Source organism: Castor canadensis, chromosome 2 (assembly GCF_047511655.1).
Source record: "Castor canadensis chromosome 2, mCasCan1.hap1v2, whole genome shotgun sequence".
NCBI lineage: Eukaryota > Metazoa > Chordata > Mammalia > Rodentia > Castoridae > Castor > Castor canadensis.
The window spans coordinates 182,121,173-182,140,320 of record NC_133387.1 but is presented as its reverse complement, the minus strand read 5'-3'; the positions used below and the strand labels follow the sequence as shown (position 1 = coordinate 182,140,320).

At 47.6% G+C, this 19,148-nt stretch overlaps 1 long non-coding RNA gene across 2 annotated transcripts; it reads left to right on the top strand.

Annotated features, from left to right (window-relative positions):
• Window positions 1–1,386: 1,386 nt before the first annotated feature.
• Window positions 1,387–15,931, top strand: LOC141417937 (uncharacterized). Of its 2 annotated transcripts, none has more exons than XR_012442538.1 (3): window positions 1,387–1,511; window positions 2,490–2,680; window positions 15,758–15,931. It is a non-coding gene; the product is annotated as an uncharacterized lncRNA (long non-coding RNA). The 2 variants fall into 2 exon arrangements; XR_012442539.1 differs by lacking the exon at window positions 15,758–15,931 and adding an exon at window positions 2,940–3,030.
• The last annotated feature ends 3,217 nt before the right edge of the window (window positions 15,932–19,148 follow it).

Here is a 19,148-nt window from a genome sequence, read left to right as displayed (position 1 = left end):
TGATCCTAGCTACTTGGGAGGCAGAGATTGGGAGGGTCATGGTTTAAGGTCAAATCCTGGGCAAAAAGTTCTCAAGACCCCATCTCAACTGATGAAAGCAGGGCATAGTGGCACATGCCTGTCTTCCCAGCTACTCCGGAAACAGAAATAAGATTGATGTCCAAATTGGCTTGGGCATAAAAGCGAGACCCTTTTCGAAAAATAATTAAAGCAAAACAGACTGGTGGTGTGAATCTAGTGGTAGAGCGTCTGCCTAGCAAGTGCAAGGCCCCAAGTTCAGATTCCAGTACTGCCAAAAAAGAAAAGAAAGGAAAAGAAAATTGAAAACAGGGGCATGAAGAGATATGGTACACTGGTGTTCATAGTAGCCAGAGCAGGCAGTATTCACAGTGACTAAAATGTGGAAGAAACCTGTGCCAAGCAAAATGTGCTATGTACATGCAAAAATATTTTCTTTCTTAAAAAGGAAGGGAATTCTGACACATGCTCAACATGGCTGAATCTTAGGATTCAGTAATCCCGACACAAAAAGATAAATGCTGGGATTCCACTTATATGAAGTACCTCTGTTGTCAAAATCATAGAGACAGAAAGTGGAATGGTGGTTGCCAGGGGTTGGGGGAAGGGAAAGAGGGGAATTATTGTTTAATGGGTACAGAATCTCAGTTTTACAAGACGAGAAGAGCCATGAAGATGGATGTGGTGATGGCGGCACATTATATATTTAACACCACTGAACTGTACACTTAATAATGGCTATAAGGTTTACGTTATGTGTGTTTTTACAGAATATTGTGTATACTAAAATTTTTAAAAAAGCTTAAAGCCCAAACAGTATAAGACGTGGCACAAAGGCACAGCAAGGTGTAAAGAGGAGAAAAGCGTCTGCTGCCTGCCAGGCCCTGCTCAAGCCTTTGTGGCCACCTGTGAAAGCTCACAATGACACTGCTGGGTGATCATCTCATCCTCACTTTACAGAAGAGCGGGAGGCTCTGAGGGCTTATGTGAATGTGACCCCTTTCCGTGTTCAGAACCAAATGGCCGCTAACTCCTGTCCTTCCCTTCTCATACTTCTGTGTTCCTGCTCACTCAAAACACTCCGTCCTCCCTCAGCCTCCTAGAGTCTGGCTCGGCCAAGCTCTCCTTCTTCCAACTCACCCTCCACACCTTGGCCACTGTGTAAGGCACAAACTGAACAGTGTATTCATGACTTGAAACTCCTGTCCTTTAGGGAGGAAGGTCCACCCTCCCTGGCTTGTGTGCCAAGTCCCTTATTTCTCAAATGAAGCTACCACATTTCACTATGAGGAGATCTAAGCGTAATTGAGCAGTGCCTGGCCTAGAGTACAGGCTCTGTGAATCTGAACAATTATTCTGATTTTCATTGCAGGTTCCCAGAGTGTCTCCTGTCATGTGCGTGCATCTCTTCACCAGATCCCACACTCGGTCCAGCTCCCTCTGGTCCAGCAAGGGACTGGAGTCCCATCTTTTCCTCTTGCTAAGAAGCTGTGGTAACTGGGGCTTAATTAAGCATGCTTGACTGGGGTGTGATTAGCGGCTGCTGGGTGAGTCAGCAGAGAGGCCAAGGTGGGGACCAGGAGGGGGATGGGGCGAGAATGGAACAGAAGGCTTCTAGCACCTGGGCTGTCCTTCCAGCCTCAATAAACCCACTTTGTCCTCAAGGGGGAGAGAATCCTTCTGTCCTTCGGTCCCTCTGTCTCTCCAGATCTCTTAATGGCCCTCACCAGACTCCCCACCCTCTAGCGCTGAGAGTCCCCTGCCTCTCACTCATTCATTCAGCAGTATGGCTGCTTCTATTTCCAGGCACAGTAGGCACCAGGGATGGAGTAGTGGATCCATGGACACGGGACTTTGTTGTCATTGTCACAAACACACTAATGTGGCATAGATAAATACATAGAAATTAAAATACCCGGTAACATCTGCTAACATAGGAGACCTCAGGAAAAGCTCCATCTTTCCTGGTTCTGGGTGTCCTGTCCTGTAGAACCTCCCAGCATGCACTGCTTTGACTACATTTTCTTACCTACCTCCCCTCCCCTGCCCCCACTGTAGGCAGCCTGAGGGCACAGACCGTGAGATACTTACCTCTGGGTCTTGGCATAGGCTCACAGCATAGCAGCTGCAAAATATTGGTTGGTTGGTTGGATGAACTCTGGTTCAGGGGTGCAACTGTCTGCCTGATCTCCTAGAACAGAGGATGACAAACAATAGCCCTAGGGCTAAATTCCTGCAGCCCAGCCTACAGTATATCACCCCTAAGCTAAGAACTGAAAACAAAATTTTAATTGACTCATAGTAATTATACATACATATGAGGTACAGTGTGATATTTTAATATGCATATTTATTGTGAATTTGTATGTTTTTAGTGGGTTGGGTTGCTAAAAAAAGTCAGAAGAGTAGTATACTATGGAAACAGATGTGGCTGATAAAGCCTAAACTATTTGCTCTCTGGCCTTTTGCAGAAAAAGTTTGCCAACCCCTGCTGTTCAGAAGCCTGTCTATACCTTAGAGTCTTCACCTGGAAAATGTGAGCCCAAAGGACCTGGCATGGTGGCCCACACCTGTAATCCCAGCTATACAGGAAACAAAGATTGGGAGAATCAGTTCCAGGCCAGTCCAGGAAAAGTTAGCAAGATCCCATCTCAACAAACAAGTGGGTATAGTGCCTGTCATCCCAGCCACAAGGAAGGCATAGGGAGGAGGATCTCAGTCTGAGGCCAGTCCTAGCAAAAAACGTTAGACCTTATCTAAAAAATAAGCTAAAGCAAAAAGGGCTGGGGGTGTGGTAGAGAGCCTACCGAGCACGTATAAGGCTCTGAATTCAAGCCCCAGTACCACCAAAAACAGAAACAAAAAAACTTCAAGTTTGACACCGCAGTGGTACCAAGTGGTCTAATTTTTGCATTCCACAGTTCTTGTCTTCGTCCTTGAGGTCCCTATTGGACTCGTCCTCTATCACCAGCAACTCCCACTCCCTGCCCCCCCAAGCAGGTGCTCAAGAGATGCCAGCAGGTAATGTGGGGCTGTGACCACCCTTGATTCCCCAAGCTCATATGTGTCCCTTCCCAGTTCAGACCCTCTCCCTGGGCGCTGGAGAACAGCTCTCTGTAGTGAGTGAGGCACCTGCAGGACTCTGTGAAGAACCTTAAGGGTGTAAAGCAAGGGAGGCTTCAGATCCTGGCTCTGCTGCCTCCCAGTTATGTGAGCTTATGCAAGTAACTTAACTCTCTGAGCCTCTGTTTCCTCACCTGACAAGTGGGGATAGTAATTCAGCATCTACTTCCTAGGGCAGCGGTGAGAATTAACGCAGGTAATTCAAGGGAAGGTGCTTTGTAAATCCTACAGTGCTGTCCCAATGCTAGCAACTGTTGTTACTGCCATTGAAGGACATATTATGTCGCTTTGCTTTGCTGCTTAGTTTCACTTGACACAATGTAGCACATAAAGTTCCCATAGAAGGATGGTTTAGAGCCTGAAGGTCAAGGTGGAGTCCAAAGCTGCGCTCAGAGAGGTGAAGGGTGAGTGAGCTCAGTGGAGATTTGTGGCCTTGGAGCACCTGCTGCCTAATACCTGTCTGCTCCTACAATTGTGAGGGCTGAGAAAGACTGGGCAGGAACGGTTTATTAAGGGTCTGGGGACGGCACGACCTCCGAATCTTGATCCTCAGACATTCCCTGAGGCAGGTAGTAAAGCCAGACACACATGGCAAAGCTCTCACTGTTGCCTCTGTCCACTGGGAGGGGTGTTTGGTTTTGTTGCCTAGCCTGGCTGTCCTAACTCCTTAGAGGCTGTACTGCACAAGACCTAGCGTCATCTTGACTGCTCTTGTTTCGCATTTTCTTTTCAACCAACTCTCTGTTTTCCACAAGGTGTATTAACCACCCTCCCCCTCAATTTTGTAGACAAAGACACTGAGGATCAGGGAGGTTAAGTGACTTACCCAAAGACAGTGTCCCAATTGGGACAAGATCTAGTCTCTTTTCTTCTAGGTCTCTTTGTATAACACCAAATTGTCTTTCTTCATCTGCCTTAATTTCCCCCATGAATCTGTCTTCTTCTTGCCCTTCTCTTAGGCTGTCCTTCTAGACCACAGGCCTGGGAAAATCCCTTCCTCTTGGCCACCTGTGCTGCTGTAGGTGTAGCCCAGCTCCTGCCATGTAAACCCACTGGCCCTGACCTCCAAGGTCCTGGGGTAGGGATGGCTGAGGAAGGTGCAAGCCAGGGGCACTAGGGAGATGTCAGATTTGGTTACCATGACATGGAATATTTGTGCTGCCAGGGGGCCTGGGTGTCACATTGCATTAAGTTGCACTTGAGGCCCACAGCCTCCAGTCAAGAGCTCCAGCTGCCTGTTTCTCCCCACCACCTTCCACCCCCACTTGATGCCATGATCAGTGACATTTCTGACCCTGGGGATGTAGTTAGGGTCTATATAAAGGCTGAGTGTCTCACTGATGGCAGGAATTCTTGATCCCTCCACAGTCCCATTTGTCTTGTGGGGAGCCAGGCTGCTTCCTATTTTGTGGTTGGAGGAGAGCCTGGGGATTCAGGAGCCTCCACTCCTGCCTGTGGGGTCAGCAGAAGCCGGGGTACAGGACTAGAGCACACCGAAGAAGCTCTTTAGCCCTTGCCTCCTGAAACAGAAGGCCAACTTAGGCTTGTGGGAGGCCTGGCAGCTCTTCCTCACCTCAGTGGTGCCCCGTCTACCTTGCTCACCTGCAGTGCCTTGCTCACCTGCATTGTTGCCTGACCTCCCCGTTTCCAATATGTGCAGCAATAGATGGGGATAGCAAGGTGGGCAGCAGTGGGACAGCAGAGGGCCCATTTCTAGGGGACACGGGTCTGTGAAGGGTCCACATTAAGAATGGTAAGAGAGAGCCTGAGAGCCAAGTGCCCTCCCTCTTCAAGAAGCTTTCCTAACTGTCCTGTCCATGACTATAGCCTGTATCATTATCACCAAGATTCTAGTCTTCCTAGTGCCCCTGCTGTCTCCAGCCTGACCTTGTTCATCCCATTGCATCTATGAGGGTGCTGACACCCTAAAATGCTGTCCAGGTCTCCCCCTGCTGCGGATCCTTCTCTAGCTCCCTTCACTGAGATGATGACACCTGGGTTTGTAAGCACAGCTGGAGTGGGCCCTCATGAGTCACACTTCAGCTCCAGCTCTGGGGGCCCCCAGAGAGCTGGTGTTCTGCGGCGGGGGTGGGGGGGTGGGGAAGGCGTCAGCACCAGACACACAGTGTTGGTATGTGCTGACCCCACAGCTGGGATTAGTGATGACCCTTGTCACCACCTACAAAAGTCCTACCATGCTTCATACCTCAATCCAACTCCACTGGGCAGCCTCCCTTGCCTCCGCTCCCACCAAGCTGGCTGCACAATTGGGCACAGCTGTGTCTTCTTCTGAACAACTATCCACAGTATTTTGGTGGCTTGTGGCTGTTTCTCCCTGAATCTAGACAGGGAGCCACGGGGTGCTGGGACAACGTCTTCATCACCTAGTACCCTTAGCAACACTTCATGCTTGGCTTGCTTGCTGCTAGTTAATGGATGTTCAGAAAATGCTCAGATTAACAAACTAATTAATGAGTGGGGCCTTTGGAGAGGAGCTCCGGGAATTCTTCCTGCCTCCCTTGTTCTTTCCCCTGATCCACTGTGTGACACTTCCCTGAAGGGCAAGGGGAGACAGGTCTTAGAGCCTGCAATCCAGACTGCCCATAAAGGGCTTGGAAACCAGGTACTGGGCTCTTGGGAAGAGAGGCGGATCCCCAAGAGCAGCTAGTCTCTCCTCTGGTCCTGCCCCTCATCACTGAGACCCCCCTGGACAGCGCTCTACCCAAGTTGCTAGCATTCAGAGGTGAACCCAGCCTCACAGCTCAGTTCACAGGCCCCAGTCTGAGAATCTGCATTTGATGTGACATCATCAGTCTTTGCCAGCTCCAAACTAGGTCATAGCTTGCTGGCAGGGCAGTCAGCGCTGACTGCCCAGCACGCTGGCCATGTGGTTGCAACTTCTGGTGGTGAGCGCAGTTGCTGCCGTGGAGTGGAGGTGGGAGGGGCAGGGCAGGGTGGAGGAGAAGGTCAGCCACCAAGGCCAAGGCAGACTGCAATGCTGCCCTTGCCCTGCTCTTGTGAACTCACTAGCTCTTTCACTTCCTTATTCAACAAACACTGGGTGTGTGCCTTCTGCCAGGCACTGTACTAGGTGCTGGGGTAGAAAGAAGAGAACTTTGCACAGAGAGAGAGAGAGGCAGACACACAACCGACCATGGTACCATAAGCCAGAGTGAGGTCAGGAAATGCACCCGATGCTCTAGGATGCCTAGGGGAGGGGACAATGGAAGTCAGACACCACATCCTGCAGGCCAGCTGCTTGCACAAATGCAGGAGCCAATCTCAAAGCCTCTTTTCAACCCCCCACACTGTGTTCTGGACCCCCCCTCCTAGTCAAACTCCAAGGGGACCGCTGCACTTAATTGCTATAATTCTGGCCTGAGCCTTCTTTTGTTTGGTGACTGCAGTAGACTTTGCCTGTTTGTTTTTTGAGACAGAGTCTCACTATGTAGCTCAGGCTGGCCTTGAACTTGAGATCCTCCTGCCTCTGCTCCCAAGCTCTGGCATTATGGGTGTGCATCACTATACCTGACTGCAGTAGCCTTTAAGGGGGCTCCTTGCTTCTACTCTATTCCATTGGTGACCTATTCTCCACATGTCAGCAAAAATAATCTTATTTTCAATACACATTTTATTTTTAAGGGTTAATGCATGCCCTCAGTACAAAATAGAATGATTAAAAACAACAAACCCAATGACTTCTCATCTAGTTGGAATAAAACCCAAACCCTCTGCCTGGCCTACAAGGCCTCCCTCCTTCACCTGAAGTCTGCCTGCCTCTCTGACCTTACTTTACAATACTTGGGCCCCTCTGGAAATGATCCAGTGTACTCCTCAAACAGGACAGTCTCCTTCTTGCCCCCAGGATGCCTAGGGGAGGGGACAAGGCCTTGCATATGTTGTCCCCTCTGCCTGGAATGCTGTTCCCCAGACTTTTGTTGTTCTGCAGCTTCTTGTCAGTCAGTTCACCTCCTCAGAGAAGCCTTCCCTGATTATGAATCTAAGCACTTTCTAGTCTATCACTGCATTTATAAAATAGCTTTATTGGGGGTGTAATTGACATATAAGACACTCTGCATATTTAATATGTTCAATTAGATACATTTTCACATATGCACAATCTGTGAAACCATTACCACAATTAAGATAGTACTTGAGAGACAGGGGATGTAGCCCAGTAGTAGAGCACTTGCCTAGCAAGCATGAGGCCTTGGCTTTGATCCTTAACACCACACAGAAAATAAATAACAAAGAAAAAGGAATTGGCAAGATACTATATGAATCCATTCCCCACCTCCAAATGTTTCCTTGCCTCCTGTCCCTCCCCTCCTCCACCTCTGCACCCTCTTATCTGCTTCCTGTCACTATAGATTAGTTTGCATTTTGTAGAATTTCACATAGATGGAATCATACAAGGATGGAGCTCTCTCTCTCTCTTTCTCTCTCTCTCTCCTATCCCACCCCCCAGAGGGTCTGGCTTTCTTCATTCAGCACAATTATTTAGAGATTTATCCATGCCGCACACATCCATCATAGCATTCCATTGAGTGGACATACCACCATTTGTTATTCCATCCACTTTGTTGATTGAAAGTGGCTGTTTCCAGGAGCTGGCTATTGTAAGGACAGCTGCATGAACATTTGTGTACAACTCATTTGTCTGGATAAATACCTGAGATGGCTGAAATGGAAGGGCTAGATCACGTTTTTTTTTTTTTCGTGGTGATGGTATTGGGGTTTGAATTCAGGGCTTTGTTCTGGTTAGGTAGGTGCTTTTAAGTAGGATGTCACATTTATGCCTAGGCCCTCCTGGTATAGCTGGGATAACAGGCTTGCACCTGGCCACCATGCTCAGCTTTTTATAGGGTGGAGAGGAGTCTTGCAAATTTTTTGCCTGGGCTGGCCTTGACTGGTGATCCTCTCTGATTTCCTGAGGAGCTGGGATTACAGATGTGAACCACCATGCTTGGGTCATACTCAAGTTTTAAAGAAACTTCCCAGACTCTTTTCCAAAGTGGTTGTGTTATTTTAGGTTCCCTCCAGCATTCTTGTATGTGTTAATGAGAATTCCAATCCTTCCACAGCCTCAGCCAAGATTGGTATAGTCAGTCTTTTTACTTTTAGCAGTCCTAATAACTGTCATGGTTTTCTCATCATGGTTTTAATTTGCAGTCCCTTAATAACTGGTAATGTGAAGGACCATTGTATTTCTTCCTTGGTGACCTGTTCAAATATGTTGTGTTTCGCTTGTTAATTGGATTATTTTCTTTCTATTGAGTGGTAGACTGTGCTTTTTTTTTTTTTTAATACTGGGTTTTGAACTAAGGGCTTTGCGCTTGTGAGGCAGGTGCTCTACCACTTGAACCACACCTCCAGTCATGGGTACAGTTCTTTATCAGATATGTTCTTTGCAAATCTGTTCTCCCAGCCTCTGGTGTACTCTTTTTGGTGGTACTGGGGTTTGAATTCAGGGCCTAGTGCTTGCCAGGCAGGTGCTCTACCACTTGAGCCCCCTCCATCAGTTATTCTTTCCATTCTTGTAACAATGTCTTTCACAGACCACAAGTTCTTAATTTTGTTGGGGTCTAATTTATCAATTTCTTCTTTTATGGGTTGTATTTTTGGTGTTATATCTAAAAAGTCTTTGCCTAGTTCATTGGTCATGAAGATTTTCTCCTGTTTTCTCACAGAAATTATGTAATTTTAGGTTTTACATTTAGATGTATGATGTATTTTTGAGTTAACATTTGTATTTTGCATTTATTTTAGAAAATAATTTTGCACATATACATTATGAGTATATGGTATGTGCTATGAATAGAAGTTCCTTTTTTTTTTCTTTGCACCTTTGTAAAACAGCAGCTGACCAGACATGTGGGTCTATCTGGTTTTTCTGTTCTGTCCCATTGATATCCGTCTACCCATCAATAGCACAATGGCTTTATAATCTTGAATTCAGGCAGTGTGAACCCTCCAACTTCGTTCATTTTCAAAGTTGTTTTGAAAATGAAACTTGTCTTGCTTTTTTGAATTTCTCTATGATAAAATTACCACATCAATTTCAGTTCTAAAAAAGGCTGCTTGCAGTTCGATTGGGAATTGATAGATCAATTTGGATAGAATTGATGTCCTAAAAATATTGAATCTTTTAATCAATTAACACAGTACATTCCATATAAATTTAGGTTTGAAAATTTTTCTCTCTGCAATATTTTGTAATTTTCAGCGTACCTGTCTTGCATATCTTTGGTCAGATTTAGCCTTAAGTGATTCATATGTTATGCCATTGTAAAATATATTATTTTTTGAACTTGTAGGCTCCAGGTGGATGATGGTAAAATGCTCTTGTTTTTGGTTTGCTCAGCTTGCACCCTGCAAACTTGCTGATTAGTTTTTGCAGATTCTGTTGGACTTCCTACACTGATGACCCTGTCTTCTGTGGCTAAAGGTAGTTTTACTTCTTTGCTTCCAATTTGTGATTCCTTTTCTTTCTTTTTCTTGCTTTATTGCACTGGCTGGAACCCCAAATACAAGATTGAAGAGAGGTGATGAAAACAAATATCCTTGCCTTGTTTCTGAAAGCAGTTAGTATTTCACCATTGAAGATGATGTTGACTGTATGATAGACATCTTTTTATCAATTTGAAAAAATTATTTTTTATTAGTAGTTGAGATTTTTTTTAAAATCAGAAGTGGATGTTGGATTGTGCCAAAAGCTCTTTTTTGTACCTGTTGAAATGATCACATGGGTTTTCTTTTGTAGGTTATTAAAATGGGAGGTGATGTATTATGCTTTTAATATATTTTCAAGTTGAATTTGATGACATTTAGTCTAGAATGTTTGCATCTGTGGTTATGGGGTATCAGTCCATTGGCTTTTGTTTGTTTTGTTGTTTCTTTTTGGAATGTTTTTGTCTGGTTTGGGGATCAGAGTAATACTGGCTTCATGAGTGCTGAAGTGATCCTTTCTCTTCAATATTCTGGATGTGTCTGTGTAGGTCATTTCTTTCTCAAATGTTTGTTGTAATTCACCAGTGAAGCCATTTGGGTCTGGATTTTTCTTCATAGGAAGGTTTCCTTAACAGACAGAGGATGCTTCAGGTTATCTGTATTTTCTTGAGTAAAGCTTGGTAGTTTACATCACTCCACTTTTAAGTATGTGCACAGTCCTTACATTATTTGACAAATTATCATTCCTTTAATTTCTTGTTCTTTTTTTCCTAAATGTGATTTTCCTCTATGAGAATGACTTCCAGGACTGTCTTGTTCATCTTTGTACCTAGCACAGAATATGAGCTCCATTAATAATTGCAGAATGAATAGGTGCTATTTTAATCTTTACAAGAATATTATAACAAGCCGAATGTGGTGGTTCACACCTGTAATTCCAGCACTTGGGAAGTTGAAGTAAAAGAATCATGAGTTCAAGGCCAGTCTGGGCTGCATAGCCAGACTCTGCTCAAAAAATGAAACGAAACAACAACAAAAATACTACATCATGGATAGTCCCATTTTATACTTGTGAAAACTGAGCCTTAGAGAACCTATTTACTTAATAGCTTAGTACCGTGTCATCTACTGGGTGGATCAAACATATGATATGCTCCTACATGGCTTTCCCCGTGCATTAAGTGTGTGTTTGATAGCAAAGTAAAAGAGTAATGCTATAGAGAAACTAGACAGGGATCTCCAACTTTCATGCTCACTTGGAGAACTTAAGAAACAGGCCAGGAGTCTGTACTTTCCCAGGTTCCCTGGGTGATTTTGACATGCTTGTTCAAGTGCCCACACTGAGAAGCTCACTCAGCCTGTGCCAGTGCAAGGGAGGGAAAAGGATGCTGTGTCCTGAGAAGGAGGTGATGTTTGGCATGGACTGGCATGGATGGGCCTGGAAGCACTGAAGGGGCAAGAGTGGGGCATTTGCAGATATGTGTAGACAAGACCCCAGGGCATTAAATCAACCCTGGCAAGTCCATGTTTAAGGTCAGTTTCTTATGAATGAGTTTCTTTTCCTTGTAGTTCTGTGTTTCCCAAGTGGCAGAGATAGGGCATAGAACCAGTGGTGTTTCTCTGCTCTGTGTGTGTGTGTGTGTGGTATCTGGGATTGAACCCAGGGTCTCATGCATGCTAGGCAAGCACTCCATCACTTGAGCCACACTCCAAGTCCCTTCTCTGTTCTTTATTAAGAAGATGATCTGTAGGGGTCTATCAAGCTTTCCTTGGATAGGGTCCCAGAAACCTCACTGCCTCATCTAGCCCCATTTTTCATTTCCTGTCTGGCTCCTTGGAAGATGTGACCAGGATGTGAGGGAAGGAGGTCAAGAACACAGAGAGGTTCTGGGTACTTCCTATGAAAGGCCTAATTGGCAGAAGCCTCTCTCAGGGGCTCAGGCACAGCAACCCATTTGACCTATTCAATAGGGGGGAAGGGGCAGGTTGACAGAGAGACCTAGGCCTTGGAACTGTGCCATGGAATTTACTCATCTCTGAAAAGTCTCTCTCTCACCCTTAACCTGTACAAATCAGGGAAGGAGCTGGGGAATAGGAAGGGATTAGGGGAGGTGCTTGAATAGGGTGGTGAGGCTCAACCTCTTCCCCTTGCTGCCCTGCCTGCCCAAGGCTTGGCACCATGTACTCCAGAGCCCCAGCTGGTTCTCACCCTCTTGCCCTCCAGTGTCATATCAGATGAGGCCTCTGCTGCAGTAAGGCAGAAGTGGCAGACAGAGGCAGCAAGGGCTGATGCCCCACAGGGCAGAAAGAGAAAAGGCGGGGGAGGGGGGGACAGAAGGGGGAAGGGCAGAGGGCAGGCATTTGGACTGGGTGCTAAGGTGCTCTGCTCTTGGGGTGGAAGTGAGGCACCCTCGAAGAGGCGGTTGACATAACACACAGTCACAGTGTGGCTGTCAATTGGCCTGGAAGCTGATAAAGTAATTTGTCTGCCATTACCCCATTGGCTGGGACAAATGGAAGGGCACTTATTCCCTGGGGTGGTCTCTGCCATCCTGTGTTTGCACTGGGCTGAACAGATGTCTTTGCTTTCATATGAGAAGAGATAGTCTCCCTTCTCCCACTCCACGGAGTGGCCACTTGTCCTTGTGTCCTGTTCTCGGTGATGGGGGTCAGATGGAGGGGTCTCCATCAGCTCACAAGCAGCAGAGGAGACAGGCCACTTATGCTTGACATCAGAGAGGAACACAGGCGAAATCCCATAGGAGATGTTATTTGTGTGGGGTACTGTTTGTTGGATATTTGTTTTTTATTACTGAGTCACGAATGACCACAAATGCAGTAACTTAAAACAACATGGATTTCATCATCCCACAGTGTCTGCAGCTCAGGATCCCAAGTTCCACTTAGCTGGGACCTCTGCTCAGTGTCTCACCAAGCCACCATCTAGGCTTTGGCTGGCCTTGGTTCCTATATGGAGCCAAGGTCTGGGTCCTCTTTCCATCTTACACAGTTATCATCAAGATTCAGTCCCTTTCAGTCATAGGACTGAGGTCCTCTCTCCTGCTGGCTGCCATTCCAGGGCCTCTCTTGGCTCTAGCAGTGCTCACAGGTCCCCGCCATGAGTGGGTTCTCTCATGTGACAGGCCACTTCTTTACAGTCACCAGGACAAGCTCACTCTGTCTTCAGGAAGTTCAGTTCCTGCTTTAGGTTCCATCACTGGTTTAACTCAGGTCCATCCAAGATAATCTTCCTTTTAATTAACTCAAAATCAACAGATTTGAGACCTTAAGTGCCTTCCCCCTCTCATATTCATGAGTCCTGCCCACTCTATAGGGAAGGCGAGCATATAGGCAGATACACAAGGAGGCAAGAATCATGGAGGCTGTCTTAGAATTCTCCTGTCACAATATTTAACTTCATTCAGAGACAGAGAGAGAGAGAGAGAGAGAGGAAAAAGAAAGAGAGAGGCGTTTAAAGCTGAGAGGGGTGGTGCTGTTTGCCCCCTATTAGCAGAACAAAGAATTGTAAAGAGCCCACCTGCAATTCTGTTCTGCTCTGCTCTCCCATCCCTGCTTGTAATGAAAACAGTTGATAATTCAGAGTTTTCATTATAAACAGTGACTGTTGCATGGATAAGAACCAAAAAGAGCATTTGCTGTATGTGCTCATTTCTTACAGGGAATTGGTGGGAACCAGCTCAACCAGTGACTTTTCTGTTGGCTCTCTGCTAGGACACACATGTGGTTTATAGACCCATGGGCCACTGGAGCCAGAGGGGGCTTTGGGGACTCATAATTCAACACTGTCATTGCATGGATGATGGAAATGAGACCCAGAGAAGGGATGTGAATTGTGCAAGATCACACAGCTAGCTGGTAGCAAGGTTTACTGGGAACCAGCCAAGCCCACTCACTCAACTAGCAGATCTCAGGCAAGGATTGGGGCAGATGTGACCTGGGCCATCTCATGTACTTTCCATGACACCAGTTTGCCCCCTTACACAGCTCCTGCCCTTCTAAAGAGACTGGCTTCACAGAATTCTTAATGTGTAAAATATTAATAAGCAGTTGCCTTCCCTGTCCTGTTTGGCCCTGGAGAGAAGGCAGAGGGGGCTGCTGCCTGAGCACAGATGGGGTGGCAGCAGGAGGAGGGGGTTCTGCAATCTGTGAAATGGCAATGTTTGCGTGCATATGTGTGTGTGTGAGTGTGTGCACTCACATTGTCCAACTGAGATTCAGCCCTGAAAGCATGACTCGACCTTGCCTCTTCCTCCCCCATGCAGTCACATCCTGCCTGAGACTGTGTCACCTCCATCCCTCCAGCGGCCTTTATCAGCACTGATGCTGATTCACAAGATGCAGGTTGCCAGGGAGGGTGATTAATGGTGGCAGCTATGGTCCCTTTTACTTTCCCAGCCTCCCTGACCTTGCTCTGCCCCTCCTTTCCCGGTTCTCTGGTTCCCACCATCCCCTAGGAGAAGATAACATACAAGGATGGGGGAAGGGATGGAATTTGGGCCTCCTGTGATTGCTATGGGACAGGCACTGTGCCAGGCTTTTTCATTTATTCTCTCTTAATGGTGCACACGGACAGTTGCTGCAGGGTGTGGTGTGGTGGGATTCAGGGGGCATGGTCTCCCGAGGTCCCCATAGAGGACAGTGCCAACTGATTTCCTGCAGACACACTGGCTATCTTTTGGAACATATGTTACTCTTGTTGTTCCTGACATGCCTTCTGCACCAGGTTGCCGAGGGCGAGTCCACAACTCCACGGCACCCTGGAGCCGTCACTGTGGGAGCTGTTGGTGACCTTCTCGATCATTCATTTTACTGGAAAGATGAGACAGAGGCCCAGGGAAAATAACTTGTATAAGGTCACATGGAAGTGGCCTCTCTCACTTCTCTTTCTAGGGGTTTTTCTCATGTCCATCTTCCAATTCTTCTGCCACACTTTTATTCTCCTTTGAGAGCTAGGTCAAAGCTGGGGAGGCAGGGAGGAGGGTCCACTCTTTAGGGAAAGTGTCTTAGCCATGAGGAATGGCCTCTCTCAGTGTCCTCCTCTGAGCAGCTTCATCCAACTTCCTCCCTGAGAGATGGGCACTGCGGTCACAGTGACTAGAAGGGACGGGGTCAGGAATGTGATGGAGTCTCTGACACTCAGGCAACCTGTACACAAAGGACAGTGTCCTTAGTCCTTTTATGTCTCTGTGTGTCTGTTTATGGGGGTGAGGTAGGGGAGAGCTGCAGAGTGCACAAAGCTACAGTGCTAATATGCACACAGAGCTCCAAGTCCAACTGGATATATATCAGTGTATCTTCCTCTTCTCTTATATTTTTGGGATGCCCAAGAGTCAGGTAAATGGGTGACAGAATCCAAAGCAGGAGGGCCCAGGGGTGCCTTTTCTACCTCCTATGGCTCCCTCTGGAGCAGGTTGCGGGGAGAGGGCTGGGCCTGGCCCCTATTCTTTGCCCTCTGTAGCTTGGTCCTTCTGTGTGTTTGGCCAGTTAGATCAGAGGAGACAACTCTGGGAACATGGGTCTGGCAGGTCTGAGAGTGCAGGCTAAGGTCCTTGGCTGCATTGTCTTGAGTGTTTGGTTGGGTAGGAGTGAGCGATCTCCCATCCTCTGCAGAAGGCAAGGCAGAGCAGTGATTCAGCACCTTGGACAGGGGCTGCATCAGGCCCTGGGAAGGCTAGAGAGGCCCTTCATGCCCTTTGGTGCCCCCACCAGGCCCACATGGCACAAGGCTTAGAGCTGTCAGAAGACCCTGGTGTGAGTCCCCAGGCTATAGAGTGTACTGGGCTTTTGGGATGGGACTCAGACTTGACTGCCTAAGACTGGTCAGTAAAGAGGAAGGGGTGTGGAGTTGGCTGGTTTTTAGGGAAAGAACCATGGACCACTGCAGTGGCTGGGACTGGTGAGGGGATTAGACTGAGGGTGAGGGATGGGGATGGAGCTCAGTGGCAAAGTGTTTGCCTAGTGTATGCAGAGCCCTGGGTTCAATTCCTAGCACACACAAAAAAAAGACATGGAGGAAACTGTAGGAGGTAAGGTTCATTTGGAGGAAGTAGGTCACTGCTTACTCTTGAACAGTATATCTTCTCTCTCTCTCTCTCCCTCCCTCCTTTCCTTCTTCCCTCTCTCTTTCTCTCCTGTCTACCATAAGGTGAACTGCTTTGCTCCACCATGTGCTCACCACCATGATGTTCTGCCTCCCCATGGACCCAGAAGCAATGGAGACAGGTGAACCATGGACTGAAATCTCTAAAACTGTGACCCAAAATGAACATTTCCTCTTTTAAGTTGATTTCTTTCAGATATTTTGTTACAGCAATGTAAAGCTGACCAAGGCAGCATAGTTTAAACACTTTTCTTGAAAAGAAATCCTAATAATATACTTTATTTAGTCCAATATATTAAAAAACAGTATTACTTCAACATGTGTTCAATATTAAAAACCCCTGATGGTTGAGATTTTGACATTATTCTCTTGAAATCCTGGTGTCTTTTACACTTGCAGCATATCTCTCTTCCCAGTGTCCCAGGAGCTCCAGGTAGGGTAGGCAGTGCGTTTAAACAACTTTGGGTGCTGAGAACACACCAGCTGAATGTATGTAGCATGAAGGCCACTTTGTGGGTGTCAACAGGTTACAAAGCCCCAAGAGCCAGAATCAGATTCATGCTCCATCTCTCCTGTTCTTCCCCCTGCAGTCACTAGCTGGGACTGGCCCTCATTGCTTCTATCACCTGCTCCTGTGTGTGTGTGTGTGGGGGGGGTCATTGCTGCTTCCTCTCTATAGCACCAGAAGGCTATAACCTGCTATGTAACCTGCTATCTCAGGTTTCCCACAAATAGAAGGTGCTATATTTCTTTTTTGCATAACAGATCTCAGCCTATATGGTCCTGCATTCTGCCTTGCATCACCCTCCCCCTTCCTGAATCTCCCCAACCCCCTGCCAACCTGTCCTAGACTATTTCCAAGCTCTTGGTCTAATGGAACCACACCCCCCTCCCTGCAATGGAATAGGTGCTTTTTTTTTTTTTTTGGTGCTGGAGTTTGAACTCAGGGCCTACACCTTGAGCCACTCCACCAGCCCTTTTTTGTGATTTTCTTTTCAAGATAGGGTCTCATGAACTGTTTGCCTGGGCTGGCTTTGAACCATGATCCTCCTGATCTCTGCCTCCTGAGTAGTGAGGATAATAGGTGTGAGCCACTGGTGCCTGGCTGGAATGAGTGCTTTGAATGGTATTGAGCTCCCCATTACTGGAGGTGACCAGCAATGACATATTCTTGCAGCTGGGCTGATGCAAAAGGCAATTCTGCATGGGTGAGAAGTTGAGGAGGAGAACTTTGAGAAAGTTCCTTTTCTACTTTGATTCTGTAGGCCCCATCCTCCCTCACACAAAGATTCATTTAGTATCTGCAGACGTTTTCTGATGTCCTGAGCTGCTGTCTTGGTCTTGCCTGCTCTATGTACAGCACTGAGCCTCCCACACTGAGCATCTCCTCTGCAGGCTCAGAGGTCCCTCCCTTCCACAGCTCTTCTTTTGAGAGCACAGGGGTTAGGAACACGTGTTCTGGAGCCAGGCCTCCAAGATTAGAGTCCTGACTGCACAACTTCCTAGCAGAATGACCTTGAGCAAGTTGTTTAAGCTCTCTGTACTTCAGTGCTCTCATCCCCCCACCCTAAGCAGACTGATGTGAGTGCCTGCCTCAGAGTCATCACAAGGATGAAGTACATAAATAGCTGTGCTGGGGACTTGAAAGAATGCTGGGGACTCTGTAGCAAATGTGTTTGCAAAAGTAAATACGTGCCGTGGCTTCAGCTCCTCCCGGTGGCTCTGATCATTTTCCTGTGTGGCTGTCTTGGTTGTCATTATCTGCTTTATGATGGGAGACCCAGGACTGAGCATAGAACTTCAGGAGTACAAGATCCCGGGCTCCATCAGCCACGGGGTTCTGTACCCATGCAGCTCAGCCCCATGCTAGTGGTCCATTGTGTTCTTATCTCATTGCAACTTGGTTTTCAACTACATCTTGAGTCTGTGTTTCACGGGCAGCTGAGAAATGGGTTCTGCCCCATCCCACACTCGTGGCAGCCAAACTCTGACTCTGAGTGGCATTATCTTCCACTCTACCTGCTACTGTGGGTGACGTCCCACTGCCCCACCTCTCCAGTCTTTTGGGGAGCTGGGTCTTCAAGTTGGGATATGACAGCGTGTCTCTGCTCAGGACCATCTGAAGATCTGGTCAGGGGCCACTTTGCTGATTCCCCAATGGTCTCTTACACAGAGAGGTCTCTGGGAGGGTAAAGCTGAGTTATACCAGACTTCTGCACTTTGCCTTTGACCTTGGTCTGAATCTTTCCTTAGCCTTTTCCAGAGTCTTTGCGGGAAGATTTTCCATCACCCAAGGAGAGGCCTAAGATGCCTCTCAGAGGGTCACATCCTAATTGCATCGTTTTGGGGAATAAGTTTCTGCATATGAATTTGGGGAGGTGGGACCAAATTCAGCCCATGGTCTAAGGCAGTAGTGAGACAAAGAGACTGTTTAGTGGTTTAAACATTGCTGTAGGAAAGGGGGGGGGCAGTAGCACTACCATTCATCTACTTCACTCCCCTTCTGCCCAACCCTTTTGGTTGTCCTGCCCTCCTGGGCTCTCCCTTCACCTTCACTTCCCAGTGCTTCCCTGGCCTAGAGCACACAGTTCCTCTTGCCTCTTGGGAAAAGCTGTTCTTCTCTTCACTGTTTTGAGAGGGCCCGGTCTTCTTGCTTCTCTTCATACAGTCTCCTTTCCGCCCTCTGCAGTCCCCTCCAACCCCTCTCTTTGTCTTCTACAGCTAGAAGATTTCAGAGCTCTGAGTCCTCAGCAGAGACTCATGGCCAAGCCTACCACCATCTATCAGGCAAGCTGGGCATGGGGGAGCTCAGCCCCTGCTGCTTTGGGAGGTGAGCAAGGCTGGATCTCATGGGTTGAAGCAGCGGTGGCATCAGCCACAGCGGGAGCACCTAGCACACACTGCCTGCACAGCCCAGCAGTCTGCCATGTTACATGTGCAACTCCACCTTCAGCAGGCTGTAGGGCCCGTGGCTGTCAGAGGGCAGTTTGCATCCTGCCTGCCTTCTGAGGTTTTTGAGGAAACACTAGAAGCACCGCCTACCTACCCACAATGACGTGTGCTCCTCTGCCATAGGTCAGCCTTGGGGTGATAGTGTGGCACCTCCCTGGCCTTCCAGGTGGAAGGACATGGTGCCTGCAGGGCAGTCAGACAGGCGGTGTGAACTGAGCATTTCCCCCTGGCAGGGAAGGCAGGAGGGGCTTCCCATACTTGGCAGGGATTCACTCAGCTGCTGAACATCTGCAGGACCAAACAGACATGGAACACACTTGACTGGGGCATAGGCTGGGAAGATGCTGACTTGGCATGGTTGTAGCAGGGCAGTGAGTCAGGGGATGGGAAGAATGACCTCTCAAGGTGCCATCCCATGTGAGGTGCGCAGCTGGCCAGACCTGGAGCTGTCCAGGAGTGTAGGAAGGACCTGGGATGAGTAGCA